Source organism: Bos taurus, chromosome 16, assembly GCF_002263795.3.
Source record: "Bos taurus isolate L1 Dominette 01449 registration number 42190680 breed Hereford chromosome 16, ARS-UCD2.0, whole genome shotgun sequence".
NCBI classification, from domain to species: domain Eukaryota; kingdom Metazoa; phylum Chordata; class Mammalia; order Artiodactyla; family Bovidae; genus Bos; species Bos taurus.
This window is the reverse complement of record NC_037343.1, coordinates 74,081,823-74,090,837: the sequence shown is the minus strand read 5'-3', so window position 1 is coordinate 74,090,837 and position 9,015 is coordinate 74,081,823. Positions and strand designations below refer to the sequence as shown.

The window sequence follows — 9,015 nt, the reverse complement described above, 5'->3', positions numbered from 1 at the left end:
CAAGCCAGGAGGTCTTTGTCGCCACCAAGTGGCCACCAATCACACTACACCACACAGGCCAACCTGACTCAACCGCTACTGGAAAAGAGACCAGGGAAACGGGTTCCTAAAAAAGGAGGCAAAGGAGGCAGGAAAAGATAGTGTACGCTACAGCTACCACCTCCATCCCCTGAAGTTTGGTTTCCAGGATCCTGCTGCTCCGAACTGTCCCCTCAGGAAGGCACTGACTCCTCTGCACCAGATGATTTTTTTTTTTTTTTGGTCCTTAATTGGAAAATTTATTTTATTAAAGTTTTCAAGAATCTGTTTACAAGATGAGTAAAATGTAGGGAAAGGTGGGTAGAGAGATAAGCCTGTGTTCAGACTGGATGGAGTACAGGCCAGTGCAGCGCTGTGAGAGACTCTGATTGCCTGTAGCCCCACACCGGGGTTTTCAATGAAATTCAGGCCAAAGTGCCTTTGGCACAGTGTGTGGAAGGTTTTAGCAAACCCAGGCAGAGAGCGAGCTTCAAATCCACCTCGCCTCCTCTCCTCCCTGTCTTCCAAACTCCACAGAGACATCCTTTCCGAAAAATAGTTAGGCGGGCTCCTTCCATTTCTCCAAATGTCAAAGTGAAGTCCAACAGGAAGCAATTAACAGATGTCTGCCCAGCAGAGAGTGTGGGAGTTCCAGGCTGAAATGAGTGCAGGTGGATCTTAGCATATCACAGGGTGGCCCCATTTACTCCCCATTACCTGGCTAAAAATAGCCTCTCCCTTTCTCAGCTTTCTGTCTTTATTAGCATCAGTCCAAACCGGTTAGCTCTTTCCCCTTGAAAGCTTCCTTAAACAAGTGGCAAGTGAGAAAACTGAATTCGGACCCTGCTCAGGTAAAAATTTCTCCGGGGAATTTCTAGCCTCTCCCTAGAATGGGAGGTGCCAGGGCACCACCACCCAATATTCCCGACCATTCATCCTGGGCCCCCACCAACCCTGCTCGAGGAGGTGGGAAACAATCAAACTCTCCCTTAGGGGATGAGATTATATGTGGTTTTACAGCAGGAGCTTATTTGTGGCATTAAATGAGCAAATCATAAAGCATCGAAAATGATTAATTTCTCACTGGGCTGTCAGCGAGCTGTCACCAAGTGACAGTTCTGTCGTGTCATTTATAATGTCACGAGTCTATTCCCCCATCAATGTCATTAAACAATTACGCTTGGTTTAGAAAGAAGGAAGGGGGAGGGCGGGGGGGGGGGGCCGCGCGGAAAGCCATGTGTAAGGCTTAAGCAATTATATACTTTGCTGTTCCTGGGTGGCAATCCCTGCCAACAATTAAATCTTACTTGATTTGTTCATTTAGGCAAATTATCAATTATTTGGAGGCGTCAGCCTGGGTAATTTTTTCCTCTCCACTGGCAGCAGCCACCATGCCCTGCCAGGATTGATATCAACAGGACCTAGACAGAGCTTTAATAATTAGCCCTTTCAGCCCGGGATCCGGCAGCTCTATTCTCTCTTTTCTGTGCTCATATTGGTGTGTTTCCTTTGTTAGAGCTTGGCATTTGGGTGAGACCACTGATTCTGTGAGCTGTTTAAATAAAGATCGCTTTTCCAGTAACGACGGCTCTTTTCCCCTTTCCTTGTAAGAGTTTGGTAAATGTAACCTGTTATGCAGCTACCCATCCTTTCCTCTTTTCCACCTTTTTTTTTTTTCTGGTTTGTTGGGCCACACTGTTAGACTCCCATTCTGTCCCCAGCCGTCTCCCATGTGTCTGTGAGAGTGGCGTCTGTTCCAATGGCTATGTTCCCCAGAATGGCTATCAAAACGATCCTTTCTGATTACTACGTAACATCAATAGAGAAAGATGCTGTAGGCAAGTGGGAAGAAGGCTGGAGTGGGTGAGTCTGTAAGACCAGAGCTTGTGAGGATTTAAAAAAAAAGAAAAAAAAAGGACAGAGGCTACTCTGGAACTCTAGAAAGGAATTCCCTTCTGGAATGGGGTGTCTGGGCTTCACCTGGAAAGGGCAAGTTTCTTTCAAGAGCAGCAAGAAGCAGGCCAGGGAGGCCCTGAACCAGTTATCAGAGAAGAGATGCTTATACCAAATGTGGTCTGGGCAACTGTCATATAAGCCTTGAGGCCTCACATGCCTGCCTGCCTGCTAAGTCGCTTCAGTCGTGTCTGACTCTTTGAGACCCTATGGACTGTAGCCCACCAGGCTCCCCTGTCCATGGGGATTCTCCTGGCAAGAATACTAGAGTGGGCTGCCATTCCCTCCTCCAGTGGGTCTTCCCGACCCAGGGATGGAACCTGAGTCTTCTTGCTGTCTTCTGCGTTGGCAGGTGGGTTCTTTACCTCTGAGCCACTGGGGAACCCCGAGGCCTCATGTAAATCTAGCCTATTCCTGGTGGATTCCAGAACGTGGTACATGACTGCCCTTGACTCAGTGTTTTATGAATTTGGCTTCTTTTTGGCATCTGGGGAGGACATCTGATGGTTTTGGCCTGCCTGTATTTTTCTATTATGCAAAGAAGATCCCTGTTTTTTCAAGCAGGCCCATTCCTTGCCCACTCTCAGACCATGTGCTTTGAGTGGGGTTAACCTCCCTCCTGGCTCTGGAGGTGAGCCCCTGGTGAAGGCACGCCCAGTGAGAGCATCCTGTCTCCCTGGCCCCAGCCATTAGTCTTGGGGGAAAGACGGGTCCAACCGATCCAACGGGAGCCCACGGGGAATGTGTTTCCTGGTACTAATGAGATGGAGCTTGAGTCTGGAAATGCTGGGGTACTCCTGCCACTACAAGAAAAGAATATGCCCGAGAATGAGGCCAGACCAGAGAAGGGCAGGAGAGGGAAAGAGGGGGAGCACTGGTGTCACTGGAGAATCTCATCCAGCCGGCCTGAAGTCAGTGTGCCCTCAGGCAGTTTAACTGGATTGACCAATAAACTTCTTTTTCACCGAAGCTTCCTCAAGGTGGGCTTCTCATACCTGCCACCAAGAGAACTCTGACTAATCCAGATTTTTCCGTCCTCAGTCCTCCAGTTTCCTCTTCCATCCATTCTATCTGTGTGCTTCTGTTTATGTCTCCCAATTACTGATATAAGGGTTTCCATTTTATTTCTATATTGTAGCTTCACTTTGGTTTGGTAAAGGGACCGAACTCACCATCCTTGCCTGTTGACCCCGTGGTGGAGGAGGCTTTGGGGTGGGAAGTGACATCCAGCTGGCTGTTTGAAACCTCATCCCAGCATTCAGAAGCTTTCTCACTTGCTGGCTGGACTGAAGCCAACTCTTTGAATTCAACTGAGCATGGCTAAGATACTGTAAGTAGTATTCAAGTGTCCCTTTCAATCTTAGCAATAGTGAAAGAAAGGAAGAAAGAAGTGAAGGAAGGAAAGAGAAGAGAGAGAAAAAAAGTAAGGAAGGATGGAAAGAAGAAAGAGAAAAGGAAGAGAGAGAAAAAGGAAGGAAGGAGAGGGATGGTGGAGCAGGGCATGAACCCTTGTCTCTCATCCCCACGTCCCACATAAGCATGTCATGATGATATGCTGCCCCTTCCTGGGACACAAGCTCTTAAGACCCTTCAAATCGGTCTACTGAGAACAGTGTGAGAGTCTGATCAAGCTCTCCTCTTAAGCGTTGCTCAGCTTGAATCAACTGTGTTTACAGGTTCTCTTCTGAGATTTTCTTCCCCGTCACCGTTGTTGTTCAGCCGCTAAGTCGTGTCCAGCTCTTTGTGACCCCATGGACTGTAACACACCAGGCTTCTTTGTCCTTCACCATCTCCTGGAGCTTGCTCAAACTCATGTGCATAGAGTCAGTGGTGCCATCCAACCATCTCATCCTGTCGTCCCCTTCTCCTCCTGCCTTCAATCTTTCCCAGCATCAGGGTATTTTCCAATGAGTCAGTTCTTCGCATCAGGTGGCCAAAGGATTGGAGTTTCAACTCCAGCACCAGTCCTTCCAATGAATATTCAGGGTTGATTTCCTTCAGGATGAACTGGTTTGATCTCCTTGCAGTCCAAGGGACTCTCAGGAGTCTTCTCCAGGACCATAGTTGGAAAGCAACAGTTCTTCAGTGCTCAGCTTTCTTCCCCTATTTATCCCCGTTCACTCAGTGAATATCAATTTCCCTTCACCCACACATCTCTAACCCTCCTGCTCTGTCAGCACCATACCACCTCCAGCATCACACCATTGCCCCCTCCACTCTGCCACAGGCTCCAGGGAGTCTCCAGCCCTTGTAAGATGGCATTTATAAAACCACCTGGTGATATTTCACAGAGAGGATGTTGTGCCTACACTGCAGGGGTAAGTGTAAAGATACCCACCTGGGGTGGAGAAGTTGTTCGTCACATCTTCCATGGTCTTTGGATAGGGTCTACTGGCTGCCAAAGAGAAGCCTGACAAAAAGTGAAAAATGGAGTCCGTCAGGTGCCTGCTTTGTCCACAACACTACTTGTGCCAATGATGTGCTGCTGAATTGACAGACTCTCTGGATGAATCGATTGGGTCTTTTGTCATCTGGTTGACTCAGAAACAGTTCTCCCTTGAGCTCCTTAGTTTGCAAAAGATAAATACACACTGTCCGGAAAGAACAATATGTAGAATAAACATGTGAGACTTCTAGTTGCATTTTGCAAGCAGAATCAGAGAAAGAAAAGGAGAAAGACGGGAAAAGATAGGTGTAGCAAGAGGGAAGGAGGGAGAGAGAAGGGGGCACCTGGCGGCAATTCTGCCTGGACCACTCAGCCACGTTGTGTTGGAAGGTGGGTTTGCCCTGCCCTGGCAGCTATAGTTGGGGCCCAGGTGTTTCTGGAACATTGAAGGGATTCTGTGGTTGATATCAGAACTAACATCAGGAGAAAAAAAATCTAAATTACATTTAAAAGGAATCTACCTTTTTATCTTTTAACCTTAGGCCTTCCCCAGCCATGCAGAAAAATCAATCTTGCCTAATCCACTGACCAAGAGAAAGAGAAAAGAACAGACGAGAACCTTGCATTAAACAGTTGCTTGATGCTTAAAGAGGTATCAGAGGAAAGGAGATCCAAGGGCTCACCAGCAGGAGCTCAGGTTCCAAGGGCTGAATTCGAAACTGCTTATCCATAGCCCATGGCTGGTCATTAGCCAGAGACAAAGGATACATTGCATTTTAGCTTATTGATTTTTAAACCAACTACAAAGCATGGCTTTGCTGAGGGCATGCTTTCTCAATTGTCTCTTTGCTGAGAGCTGGAAAAACTGATTTCTCTTCTATCCTAGATAGAATATAGCCAACTATATGACCATTATGGAAGCCTTAACTGGAGGAATCAAAATTGAGTTATTGCTATGTGTGATATAATAAAGAATATATCTGTTCTTTGTCCCCAGTTTCCTGGCACAGAACTTCAAATTTCCAGACTGGTGGGAGTGTTTCTGTATTTCATAAGGAGTCTCTCTGACCCGAATTTTTGCTAAAGAGGTAACTTCTGGATGAGCACTTCAATAGTTTCAAGAGACAGGCTAGCCACTCCAGGAAGACCAAGCACATGATTAGAGAATTGGAACTTACAGGCTCATACCCCCAACTCCAGGGAGAGAGGAGAGACTGGAGATTAAGTTCAATCATGTGATTAATTATTCCATCAATCATGCCTATTTAATGAGACCTCAAATAAAAACTCTGGACACTGAAGCTCAGGGGAGTTTTCTGTTTGGTGAATATATTTAGGATGGTGAAGAGGAAGGTATTCACCCTGTCTCCATAGGAACAGATGCTCTTAGGTCTAGTTCTGTGTATCTCTTCGTCTGGCTGTTCATTTACATCCTTTATGTTAACATGGTAATCGTAATCAGTTCTTTTCTGAGTTCTGTGAGTCATCCTAGAGAAATACTGAAACTCAGGTAGTGTTTTAGGGAGTTTTAGCCTTAGGGAGGAGAAGGCAATGGCACCCCACTCCAGTACTCTTGCCTGGAGAATCCCATGGACGGAGGAGCCTGGTAGGCTGCAGTCCATGGGGTCACAAAGAGTCGGACACGACGGAGCGACTTCACTTTCACTTTTCACTTTCATGCATTGGAGAAGGAAATGGCAACCCACTCCGGTGTTCTTGCCTGGAGAATCCCAGGGACAGGGGAGCCTGGTGGGCTGCTGTCTATGGGGTCACACAGAGTCAGACACAACTGAATTGACTTAGCAGCAGCAGCAGCAGCAGCAGCAGCAGCCTTAGGGAGGCTTTAAATTTGTAGTAAATCTGTGGTCCCACTGAAATTGGCATCTGAAGTAAAGAGAGTTTTGTCAAGGAGCTGGCCCTTTAGTTCATGGGCTCTGACACTAACTCCATGTGCTTTAGCATCATAACTGATTTGGATTTTAGGACACTCAGTGTCAGAAAACTGGTGTCAGAAAGCATCGTCTGTTGAGTATTCCCAATTTAAAGAATCACAAAAGGGACCATGAGGTATAAAAACACAGGGTCTCTGAAGTCTAGAGAGATGGTGATCACCTTATATTTCATAGAAATAGGAAACTGGTGACTGACTGCACTCGGCACAATGTCCTCAAGGTTCATTCATGTTGTAACATGTCAGAATTGCCTTCTTTTTCAAGGCTGGATAAGATCCCATTGTATGTGTATATTACATTTTATTTCCCCATTCATCCATTTATGGACACGTAGGTTGCCTCCACTGTCTGGCTACTGTGAATAATGCTGTTGTGAACATGGGTTTACAGAGTTTTGTTCAAGTGTCTGCTTTCAGCTCTTTTGCTGTATCGTAGGGTCGCTCTGCTTGGGGTTTTCTCTCTTGCTGTATCACACGGTCGCTCTGTTTAGTGTTTTGAGGAACCACAGTGTTGTTTTCTACTGTGGCCACATAATTTTTCTTCTAAAATTATATATATTTAGAATTGGTAATATAGTCATATGCTACAAAGCACAAAATTAATAGTGAAATAGCTACTTTTCACTCCTGTCTCCAAGCCATTTACTTCCCCTCCCGAAGGCAGCCCGTGTTACTACTCATCACTGCCTTACTATAGGGCCTCCAAGTACCCCAACATCCAAGCAAATTCAGGATCTAGGCTGAGGCTGGCTCTTCTAACAGAAAGCTTTTAAAACTATCTGCAGTCTGCTCAGAGAAAGAGTTAATGGAAAGCAGAACTTTGAAATGCACTATACATAATGAATAACAAATACCCCTTAAGATGAATATTACTAAAGCACCAACATGTTATTATCCAAAGCGTATGAAGTGTCTTCTTTCTCTTTTTCTGGCTCTTAATACTGCATTGAAAGCATTACCTAATGCCCACTCTAAAGGATTAGATCCCTCAGAGAGTCGGCAGGCATAACACACCTCACCACCATTCTGTATCTCTTCCATTTGGGTTCGCAGTTAGACGTTCTCTGGTTTAAGGGAAAGAGCATTTGCAAAATGGCTCTTGGGGCTTAATTGGTGTTTCTTTCTTTTGCCTGCCAGCATAATCCAGGAGAAAAGACCGCAAAGCAATTTAAGAGCATTAGCATTGTTCCTAAATACCCACATCCAAGGTTAGTGAAGACAACTGGAAAAAAACCCCAAAGAGCACCTAGGGAGATTAAGGGAGGTTTTGAAGCAGAACGCATGATTCTAATGAACTTGGGCTCTGCCTCCGGAAGAAGAATCTATCTAAATACATTAGGGCCAAAGGAGCAGACAGGAGGCGGCTACCTCAATACGAGAGATGCTGTCCTCAGTAAGTTGTGAAACTGCAAATAGATGTGGTGGGCTCGCGGCCCCGAGTCTCTGCAGGGCGCTAATTACGCTTTCCATGCTGTTGGCGACCTCGCCATTCCAGCTGGATGTTCAGAGCCACAACACGTGCGATCCAGCTTTCCTAGTGGACGTCCCCTTGGTGCCTTCACAGCAGAGGCCTCTGCTTGGTTCCCTCCTCTCAACTGAGCAGATGAATTAATTTGCTCAGAGATGGGAGAAGGGTTTTTGGAAAGAAGAGAACCCCTGACAGGGTTAGTACCAGACATGAATAATTTTTCAGTTTTTGACTTCGATATAATCATGACCTAAATGTTCAGTTGTACAGGGCCAACGTGATCATATTTTAACACTATGCATGGATAACGAGCAACAATAAATAAGAATGCCAATTTTAAACAGATCTGAACTTTGAGACTGCAAAGCATGTCCCTTATAAAGCATTGAACCCTGTTGAGGTTCTGCGTGAAGGGACAGCAAGACTTCTGATGCCAAGTTTTCTCGAGCAGAGCAAGACAAAAGGTCACAGGTCAAGGGCAAAGTCCTCCACCCAGTTGCATTCACTTCAGACACCAACCACAAATTTCAAGGTCCCCAGCCTGCCCTCACTTCTGACCAACTGGCTACAAATTCAGGGTTTCCCACTGTCCCCTCAAGTTCGATAATATGATAGGACAACACACAGAACTCTGGAGAGCACTCTAATATGATTACCATTGTATAATAGCAAAAGGAAACAGATGAGAAACCTCCCAAGGGGAGACTCAGACAGCAGTGTCCGGGCGGGTGCCAAAAGCAAAGCTTCCTTTGTCCTCTCCCTGTGAAGTCAGCATATGCCACTCCCCTACACATTGACATGTGGCAGTGTAGAGTACTGCCCACCAAGGAAGCTGACCTGAACATCTGTGTCCATAGGCTGCATTTGGATTTCACTGCATAGGCATGACTGATTAAGTCACTGGTCATGTGACTCAATCTCTAGCCCCCTTCCCCTCTCCAGGGGTTGGTCTGGTATCATGGTGGATCAAAGCCCCAGCCCTCTAAATACACAATTAGTCTTTCTGCCCTGCCAGCTCCCATCCTAAATATTTCCCTTGTGCTGTGCTAAGTCACTTCAGTCGTGTCCAACTCTGTGCGACCCCGTGGACTGTAGCCCACCAGGCTCCTCTGTCCAGGGGATTCTCCAGGCAAGAATACTGGAGTAGGTTGCAGTGCCCTCCTCCAGGGGATCTTCCCAACCCAGATATCGAACCAGAGCCTCTTACAGCTCCTGCATTGGCAGGTGAGTTATTTACCA

At 46.3% G+C, this 9,015-nt stretch overlaps 1 long non-coding RNA gene across 1 annotated transcript; it reads left to right on the top strand.

Moving 5' to 3' along the window:
• Nucleotides 1-679: 679 nt before the first annotated feature.
• Nucleotides 680-5,643, top strand: LOC112441794 (uncharacterized). The gene is made up of 3 exons (XR_003029661.2): nucleotides 680-869; nucleotides 3,110-3,301; nucleotides 5,355-5,643. It is a non-coding gene; the product is annotated as an uncharacterized lncRNA (long non-coding RNA).
• The last annotated feature ends 3,372 nt before the right edge of the window (nucleotides 5,644-9,015 follow it).